The sequence below is a fragment of the Pan paniscus genome, chromosome 1, assembly GCF_029289425.2.
Source record: "Pan paniscus chromosome 1, NHGRI_mPanPan1-v2.0_pri, whole genome shotgun sequence".
NCBI classification, from domain to species: domain Eukaryota; kingdom Metazoa; phylum Chordata; class Mammalia; order Primates; family Hominidae; genus Pan; species Pan paniscus.
The window spans coordinates 131,679,426-131,689,106 of record NC_073249.2 but is presented as its reverse complement, the minus strand read 5'-3'; positions in this window follow the sequence as shown (position 1 = coordinate 131,689,106).

Below are 9,681 nucleotides of genomic sequence, written 5' to 3'. Positions count from 1 at the left end.
GGGAAAAAAAATGTTATGGATGTCCATTATCACTGATATTATTTTACATTATTTAAGTATGAGCCAAAGCAGATATGTGAAAAGGAGGGAATAAAATTAATATTATTTGTAGATAATGTGAGGTTTTACCTGGAATTCCCAAGGGAATTAGTTGAAAAAACATTACAATGAAAAAATTTGGTAATTAATGAGAAGAAATTAATACAAATAAATTAATAGCTTATAGATAGAATAAGAGAAGATATGCTATTTACAGTAGCAACCCAAAATACTGAAATGCCTAAGAGTACATGCTAGAAGAAATGTGAGAGACCTGTTAAAAAATAGCAAAATAAACTTTAAAACACTTCCATGAAATGCCAATAAGTATATTGAAAAACCTTGAGCAGATAGATAGAAATAATCATAAAGATGTCAATTTTTTTCTAAGTTAATTGCAAAAAAATAAGAATTTGTTTTTTGAAACTAGACAATTCAATTATAAAGTTCAGGCCTGGTGCAGTGGCTCACGCCTGTAATCCCTGCACTTTGGGAGGCCAAAGTGGACAGATCCCTTTGAGCCTAGGAGTTTGAGACCAGCCTGGGCAACATGGCAAAACCCCATCTCTACAAAAAATACAGAAATTAGCCAGATGTTAATGGCTCGCACCTAAAGTCCCGGCTACTTGGAAGGCTGAGGCTGGAGAATTGCTTGAACCTGGAAAGCAGAGGCTGCAGTGAGCCGAGATTATGCCATTGCACTCCAACCTGCGTGACAGAGTGAGACCTTCACTCAAAAAAAAAAAAAAAAAGTTCACATGAAAAATAAAGACTAACAAAACTCAGAACAAGAACAATATTGATAATGATGGTAAGGAAATGAGAAAAGCATTACCATATATCAAAACATATTTTAAAACTTAAGTAGATAAAACAGTGTTGTAGGTAAATGAATGGAGACAGATCAATTAAACAAAATTTAAAAATCTAGAAACAATCAGGTATACACAGAAATAGCTCTAAATACATATGGGCTTTTAGTACGTGGTACAAATGGACTATTCAAAAATTAGTTTTGGAATTAGTTTTGGACCACCTGTGTAGATATTTGAAAAACATAGTTAGATTTTCTTCTCAACAATTATTTGGAGTACATTCCAAAGGGTTCAATGAATTAAGCTAAAAAAGGAAGTTATGAAAGTACTAGAAGAAAACATGGGGTGGTAGTCTCAGATTTCTCATCTAGTAACACCTGCTTCATAAGTTTGTGTTAAGAATTAGCAGACGTTTTGATATATAATAAGAATAAATGTTAACTGCTATTATTATCATTAATAGTATAAACTGATACTATTATTATCATTAATAGTACACAACTCTACTCTTAATAAAAGAGTAGAATTTTTTGAGGGGGGATAGGAGGAGGTTTGGAATCTTTTCCAAAATTTCACTTATAGATCTTTCTTGTTATTGTGAACTGGTTTCTTTTTGAAGTTATTATATGCAATAATTTTAAGTGAAGTAATGGAAACATTTAAAGGGCTATGGCAGAAAAAAATGAAATGATAAAAGTATGATTTTACCCATCCTTAGCTGCTGTCATACCAATGAGTTATGTTGTAGATGGGGAGAATGTCTAGATGAGAGGAAATGAATCTTTTTTCATTAGTATTTTCTTTCTCTCTGCCATTTTCATTCTCATCCCTTTTCTCTTTCTTTCCCCTTCATGAAACATATGCCACTTGTATTCCTTGCCTTTGAAGACATCTTTTTTAGAACTTGTTGCCTCATAGAGCTGTTGTTCTTTCCTAACACACTACCAAACTTTTGGCGGAGTATGCTACCTTTGCTGCCATGGGACCATCCACTTATTCCTTGCTGCCTGTATCCCAGCACCCCATCCTCCAATTGTAAATGTTGACTTCAAGGATGCAACCACCCAATGACCGAATCAAAAGCTTTAGAGCTGCTCGTTCTTCAGGACTGCACCTGCATTTAGCTCTGCCGATTACCCTTCTTGTAACACACACCTCACTGTCCTGCTTCTCCCACCTTTCTGTCTGTTCCTTTCCTGCCCTGCTCTGGCTCTGCTTTCTTCTTATTCCTCCCTCATCAGTACATCACACTTCCAAGTTTACTCCTCATCTTTCTGTTTTTTTTTTCTTCATTATCTTCCTTGGAGATTCTATTCAGACTTGTGATTTCAACTCCTACAGCACTATAAAAGATTTTCTACAAGGAATCAGCTTCTCTCTTTAAAATAAAACTATAAACCCTCTAAGTTAGCGGCAGAGAGAACTTTGAAAGGTGACTATTCTCATGAGACAGGGCAGTCATATAAGTATCCTTGACTCTTCTTGCCCCTCTTTTCCTGTTTTTTCTTCTCAAGAGTTCTCTAAATATTTTCTTCCTCTTCAATCACTATACCTGGATTTTTTCCAATGTAGGAGGCATTTTCAAGAACAGATATTTGCCAAATCTCAAGAAGATACTAAGAAAAAGATTATAGAAACTATTTATGGCACAATAACAACCAATTTTCATAAGACATATCTCCAAGTTTGTTAATTATATAAAAGCAGTACAGCCTTATTTAGGATAGTTGGCATTGGTTGAGATGATGTGGGCTGGTACCAAGGTAGTGAGAGTGGAAATGAAGAAGTAAGGATGGATTCATGAGCTGTTTACTGGGTGGACAGAGCTGTGATTGATGAGGTCTGCCGGTGAAGGCCAAGGAGGAGTTAAAGATGAATCCAAAGTGATTCACCTGGGCAGTTGAGTGAATAGAGATGATATTAATCAAAATTATATCCAAATGAGTACAGGGAACTCATTTTTGTAGGGAGGATAAATAGTTTGGTTTAGGATATTTTGTATTTAAACTACTCGTAGGACATTTGGAAATATGAGTATAGGTACCATATTATTAAAACATGTGTTGGCATTTTCTTCTCTGGGAATAGAATAAGATCTAATTCATCTTCATGGCCTCAACTGTTGCCTACATGATAGTGATTCCTATGATGGTCATTAGTGTTTAATATGGTTTGCTGTGCCCCCACCCAAATCTCATCCTGAATTGTAGCTCCCATAATTCTCACATGTTGTGGGAGGGACCTGGTGGGAGATAATTGAATCATGGGGGTGGTTTCCCCTATACTGTTCTCGTGGTAGTGAATAAGTCTCACAAGTTCTGATGGTTTTATAAGGGGAAACCCCTATTGCTTGGTTCTCATTCCTTCTCTTGCCTGTCACCATGTAAGACGTGCCTTTCACTCTCCGCCATGATGGAGGTGCCTCCCCAGCTATGTGGAACTGTGAGTCCATTAAACCTCTTGTTTTAAAACAAATTACCCAGTCTCAGGTATGTCTTTATCAACAATGTGAAAATGGACTAATACAGTGCTGTTTGACCAATACTTCCAGGTTTCTGCTTTCCAGACACATGGAACAGTGGTACTTGCTATACTTTTGAAATTAGATGTGACCACATTGCTTGCTTTGCTTAATAAAATATAAGTGACATGTGTCATATCAATGTGGAAGCTTTAAGAGACTATGTATTATTCTCTGTGTGTCTTCCTCAGTACCATATTGATTGTAAAAGTGCTTTTCAAGGCAGAGCCTCCATCAGCCAGGTGTCCTGAGTGAGTGTGAGTTAGAACACTGGGCATGTAGTGATTTTGAGAAATAAATCTGATTTTAACTTAGGTGCTTGCTGTGTTTCTTTTGCTGGGCAGAAGCCATTTAGTTTAATTAAGTCCCATCTATTTATCTTTGTTTGTGGTGCATTTGCTTTTGGGTTCTTGGTCATGAAATCTTGTAAATTTTGACAAATGTTTAACTTTTTATAATAGATTTGTGTATGTTTTATGGTAGTATTTGATAAAATAGGCTAGTATCTACATATATTTTATTTGCTTGTTACATGCTTAACTTTTTCTTAATTTAAAAAATATTTCTTGGCTACATAGTTCATCTGTAAGTTTTTCCAAATTGGAGCAAATCTCCCCCAAAATTTCCAATATATTTATTGAAAAAAGTCTGCGTGTAAGTGGACCCACATGGATCAAACCCATATTTTTCAAGGGTCAAGTGAACTTAGTGTTATTATGTGTGAAACACAATATTTCATCTGTTTTATCTTACTTTTTCACTCACAAATTCTTATATTGTAAGCCACTCAATAGATGTTTTATTATTAAGTAATGGGTCTGTATCTACAGTTTGCAAAACACTGACTAAGGGTATGAGCTTTGGGTTTGGAATGCCTAAGTTCAGTCTGGTTCTGCCACTTACTACTGCCATGGCACATTCAGCAAGATGTATAACCACTGAGCCTCAGTTACTTCTTTTATAACATGGGATACTAATTTCTGCCTAATGATCTATTTTGTGATTAGATTAAGTGAGACAATAACATAAACGGCCAGGCATGTTTCTTGCAATGTTTTAAGTGGTCATAAATCAAAAGGATTCAAACTTTCTTTTTGGTTGGGAAGATAAGTCCCGACATGACCGAAAGATCAGGTGATCCAACTTCTCAGAAGCTGTAGTGTGACGGATACATCACTCGCTAATATATCAAACCTCCCTGGCCGACCTTCGTTGCTGTGGGCTCTGTGACTTCCCACACTCATGCTCGCTGAACACATTCTGCGTCCGCAAGCTCACCTTGTGGCTGTGCTCCCTGGGGGGTATGAGCCTTGGGCACTCATACTTCCTCAGTCACGAGAATGCCATGAGTGAGGGGAACCAGAATTTGCTGTGCATTTGGGACAGTCTGCTCTTATTATCATATTATATTGTTTTCTCAGCCTTTTTCTTGATGATCTGAGTGACTTTGCTGTGGCAGACCTCCTTGCCAAAGTCCCAAGTTGAAATTATGAACCTTCACAGTCATCAACGACATTGTGTGCCCTCTTTCTGATGGCCTGTTGTCTTGTCTCTCCAAATGATTACAAGCTTGTAAAGGTTGCATTTACTCCATATGTGTAACAGTGCTCAAAAAAGGTTTATTTGTGGGGTCCATCGACAATACTCTTTACCTCCTATAATACTCTTTACCCGCTTTGTTTTCCTAGACAATTCTTACTAATTTTTCAAGTCTCTGCTCAAAAATCACTTTCTTTGGGTGCTCCCATTCTGAGCTCCTAAGTTATTCCTACATTTTTTCAATACTTTACAACTTAATACTTTCCAAGCAATTATGAAATTGCTTGCGGAATTGTCTGTATTTCCTGCTATAGTCTGAGCTCTGTTAGGGTAGGAGCTGTTCTGATGTGCTGTAACCTAGGGCCAAACCACAGTGCTTTTCTTAGAGCATTTTGGCATATCTCTATTTAGACCAGACACCTGAATGTTTGTGTGGACTAGACAGCTGGCATGTGTGGGTTAAGCGAGCCAGATGGAATTTGGGCAAGTGGAGATCTCAAACCTCACTTAAAGAGACAGCTACTGTTTAGCATTAGAAGGAAGTTCCCCAAAAGAAGGGTCCCCTCATTGCTAAAGCTTCTGGTTTTTAAAAATATTGGAAACTTCCTCAGTTTTAAATGTGGGAAACCAATGTCTTTTAATTAAAAATCCCTACAGGCTGCTAGTTAACAATATTTAGACTATATATAATAGATATATGCATATATTTATAAACATATTTATAATCTGATGTTTTTTCACTTAATTGTAAGTACTTTTTCCCAGTCAATTTCACATATATTTTCAGTTCCCTTAACTGTCAAATGAAGATAATATGATATTATTTCACAGGATTATTGTGAGGATTATATGAAATTGTGCATTCAAAACCCTGAGAGCAAAGTGAGGCCCCTTGTAAGTGATCCATGAATGGTAGTCCCTTTTCTCCTTTCTCTTGTTCAGTCTTCATCTTATGAAATCAGTAGCCCTAGCAGTGGCTAAAGAGAACATGTTCCCTGGAATACTTTGTCAGGTGTTAATAGATATTGGATAAGAGGGGTCCTATGGGCAATGGATTCGGAGAATGTGATATAAACAAATTTAAGCATGTATCTTTACAAAGGACTTCTTAAAGACTTTAATAAGCTCATCTGCTTTGTACATATTCAGAAAAGGATAGATATGCAATATTTCTCACAGTTAATTGACCTGAATGAGTGTCTCATGAAGTACAATTTGTAACGTGGATGCCTGAATCCCCTGGGGTCTTACTTTAAGGTCTCCTTAGAGGCAGTGGTCAGAGCCTGTGAGAAAAGCTCCAGTTAAATGGGCCTGTTTTGCCAAACTGCCCACCTTACTAGTCCACCCTGGGTTGGCACCAGTAGTTATATAGAGTAAGAAATTCAAGGCCCTCAAACAATTTTATTGATCCTGCATTGCTTTAGTAATAAAGCCATAAACAAATGCACCCACTGAACAGCAGTTAGTTGATGCTGGCTAACAAAGCCACCCCTCTTGCTATCATTGATTTTATCTTTAACTAGCTATTTTCCCAGAGGAACCAAAGGAGGTGATTTTATTTCTGTCGATTCCATTCTTGAGATCGTTATGTTGATTATGCGTATTCTCTTTTTTTCATGTAGATGTTTGAAATTTCTCTAGGAAACATTTTCTCCTGCCTAAGATTGCACAGAGCATCATTTTTAACACGTAGTAAATGTTGCTGAGTAGAAAAATGCATGCATTACAACGTATTTTTGCAAAGTAAGAGGTTTATATCTTTGTAATTATTTTCAATGTGTGTTTATTGATTTTTATAATACAGGGATATTAACTTGAAAGAGAACAAATTACATACAACAAATTAAGCACTTGCATGGATTAGAAAATCGAGGTAGTGCACTCAAGGCATGACTAATACGAGAGTGTTGCACGATAGAAGAACTGTGTGGTTTTACACCACATCTGGGAGGATTTCATCCAGCCACTTGTCTGAAAGGATCTTTAACTGAAATGCAGGTGCAAGATGGCATAAATTTATAGAATTAGAGAATTTTAGAACTGGAAGAGAACCTTAGATAAAGAAAGTGAGGATAAGAAAAATCAAGAATCATATTCAAGATTATAGAAAACTGGTGGCCTGGCCAGAGCTAGAACCTATGTTCCTGGACATTGGTCTTGTGTTGACATCCCAACTACATATAGTTTCTTCTTGAGTTTTTGTGACATCATTGATCAGCTTTGTAACCTTGGACAAATAACTCTTTCCTCCTTCATAAAATAAGAACAGCACCCAAATGATTTGTATTAGTCCGTTTTCATACTCTATAAAGAGCTGCCCAAGAGTGGGTAATTTATAAAGGAAAGAGGTTTAACTGACTCACAGTTCAGCATGGCTGGGGAAGCCTCAGGAAATTTACAATCATGGCGAAAGGCAAAGGAGAAGCAAGGCCCCTTATTCACAAGGCAGCAGGAAGGAGAAGGAACGTAGGAGGAACTACCAAACACGTATAAAACCACCAGATCTCGTGAGAACTTACTCACTATCATGAGAACAACATGGGGGAAACCGTCTTCATGATTCAATTACCTCCACCTGGTCTCTCTCTTGACACGTGGGGATTATGGGGATTAAAATCCAAGATGACATTTTGAGTGGGGACACAGCAAAATCATATCATAATGAGAAAATATGTATAGATGTAGCATTAGGTTTAGCACAAATTAATACACACTATCACTTTATTCATTTGGCATGTATTTATTGAATCTGTATGAAGTTTCAGGCCCTAATTTCTTTGAGAACAGATTTTTCCTTCCAGTGCAGATATTTACCATAAGCATTTAACATAATTTACATGACATATTTTTCAGTGTGTAGGGAAAATATTTTACATTTGACTACAATAATCGCAAAGAAGACATATTCAAAAATTCTCAAATTCTAAAATTCAAAGACTTGTTATATGATGTGAAACCCATTTGACTAAAGTTGCTATATAAACTACTTATTAATTTACTAACTTATAAATAACTTTTTAAAAAGGGAAATGACAAGAGATATTCTTATTCTCTAAAATAATGGATCAAAAGCACTTTTCTCCAGGAAGGTAAGAGTGCTGCTAGCCCAGTGGGGCCAAAGCTTTCAAGGGATGGAGCAGCTGAAAGGGTCCAAACATCTCTTGCCTGCCATGCGTCTCAGACCTTTTCTTTCAATTTGTCTCCTTCTCAGTTCAGTCTCCTAGTTTGATATGTACCTGAGGTTTGGGGCAAAATGATTTCAAAATGGATAATGAAAATTTATCAGGATTCAGAAAAACTCAGTTCATGGTGCTCATCCCCTGGTTCTGCTTCTTTCTAAGGACTGGAGTTGAAATTTGTAGAAATAAAAGACTAGGTGAATGGTGATCAGGTATCACTTGTTAACCAGTGCTGAGGGCACTCCCTCCCAAGATGACTTTGGATCTTCTAGTAGTTTCTTAGAACTTGACAGTGGTTTGGAAGGAGCAGGGTGTAGGAATCAATAGTGGATTGATTTGAATATCCTCTTCAGCAGGACCTGATGTGTCTCTTAAGGTTAATGTGACAGGTGAGCCCATGGCTTATCTTGGCTAGCTCTGGGCAAGAGGAGGTCTACAAGACAGTAAAATTTGTTGGAATTGTCATACAGTTTCAGATTGATAACTGGAAGTTTTCCACCAGATCACATCTATGCTTTAAGGGAACATGATCTCTAGATCTTTCTGGCGTGTTTGTTATACTTCTCCTTTTGATTGATTATCTTTCTTGGTTCAAAATGCTACAGAAATATTAGTAGTTTGTTCTTATAACACACTTTTTAAAAAGTTGTTTTGAGCTAGTGTCAACTTTTCTAATAAGTTGAACAGGTTCATTCTTCAATTCATATTTGGAAGCTTGGTATTACAGCGAAGTTTCCACTTTCATAAAGAATCAGTAATTACACATTAGCATTTGTTATCATCTAATCCTTGTATATATTTCCCTTCCCCTTATGAAATTTGAAAATATTTTCTAAATTTAATTATATTGCCTCAAATCTTAAATATTATGTGGGAAAATATGACGCTTCCTATAGAATAGTCCCCAACTTACAGATTATTTATTTCTTATAAGTTTATTTCAAAACTTGCTCATTTGAAACTCAGAAAGCACTTATCCAAAGAAATACTATGAATATGGTTATATTTCTAAACAATTTTTTTCATCCATAATGTACCTGAAATATTTTACATTTATATTGTAAGGTAGACAGAAAAACAGTTACTAAAATAGCAAACAAGAACAAAATTGTAAAAACAGACAAGGATGTCAATATTTATTTATATTAAATGCTAGGTTTGGGGAAAAACAATTTTAATTATAGGAGAATTTTTGGAACTTTAGGAAAGCCCCTGAAGGGATTTTCAGAATCATGAAAAGAGTTTGTTGTGTGGGCTCTTCAATACATTGACTTTTGATGTTCTATTCTTTCATACAAGTGTATTAGTAACATTGTATTTATATAACGTCAGCTATGGCCAGGGCAATTCTTTGGTTTCATATATAAATTTGGGAGAGTGAGTATAAGACAGGAATTAGTAGAAGAACTGCTGCAGAGCATTGAAGGCCATTTAGAGGATGACATCAGGAATTGGAAATGGGGCTGCTAAGGACTGAATTCTGTCCTCTCAAGGCTCATATGTTGAAGCTCTACGCACAGTGTGATGGTGTTTGGATATGGGGCCTTGGGGAAACAATTAGGTTTAGATAGGGTCACAAGGGTGGATT